Below are 1109 nucleotides of genomic sequence, written 5' to 3'. Positions count from 1 at the left end.
CCTGGTGGCAGAGCGGCCACGGGCCACGCTCTTCTGCTCTTCACGTCCTCGCTGGCGGCCTCGGGGCTGCAGGCGCTAGGGCAGGTCGTCCAGGACCACCGCGTATAACGAAGCACCCGGCCGGGCGGCCAGGCCGGCCACCTGTGTGACTCCATGTGAACATCAGGTCACACATCGTCCCTCTAAAGCCTCCCCCATAAGATTTAATGGCATTTTCAAAAGCATATTTTCAAAAGCTTAATTTTAATAATTTTTTTTATTATTTATTAATATTTATGCCTACAGCACCTGGTCTTCCTAGGTGGTCTCCCATCCAAGTACTAACCAGGCCCGACCCTGCTTAGCTTCCCAGATCAGACATCCGGCTTGTTCAGGGTGACGTGGCCATAGACCATGGACTGTGGCTCCACTGGGGTGTGAACCCAGGACCTTCTGCATGTAAAGCAGACATGCTCACCGCTACGCTATGGAACTATGTCCTCGTTTTAAGAATTTTGAGCTTTTTGAAAATTTTGAAAAAAACCTTTCAGCTTGTTTTTAACTTTATATTTTATGGAGATGCATTCAAATTTGGTATGCTTTGAATACAATGACAGATTTTAAAAATATTTTAGACCAATACTGTCAATAGATATTAATTTAAAGGAAATCTTGACTATAATAACAGTGATTTTGTTAAAATAAGGGTAAGGAACATAAATTTAACGGAATGACTATGTAACAGCGTGTGAATGATGTGGGTCCACAGTGTTTTACATACCCAGCACTACGGCCCAGCCGCAGAGCGCCCGACCCGTGCGGTGACGATGACCCTCGGTGTCTGACGTGCTGCTGTGTAGAAACACCAGGGGTGTAGACATCCTCACCCAGACGGGACAGAACCCGCTGCCTTCGGGTTAGCTTGGTTCTTGCTATGTCATGTGCAGACGAGACGGTGGCCTTTCTGGCACACTCTGAGCCTCTGTGCCCGGGGGTGGGCAGGTGGCAGGGGGGCCTCCACCAGCTAGTCAGAGCGGCTCAGGGGGGCGGATCCCATGCCGACCCCTGGATGGTAAGAAGAGGGGGTTTCAGCCTCCCTCAGCCCTGAGATTTGGGGGCATCTCTGCAGT

Source organism: Pteropus vampyrus, unplaced genomic scaffold (genome assembly GCF_000151845.1).
Source record: "Pteropus vampyrus isolate Shadow unplaced genomic scaffold, Pvam_2.0 Scaffold1193, whole genome shotgun sequence".
Lineage (NCBI taxonomy): Eukaryota > Metazoa > Chordata > Mammalia > Chiroptera > Pteropodidae > Pteropus > Pteropus vampyrus.
Note: the sequence above shows the minus strand (reverse complement) of the source record.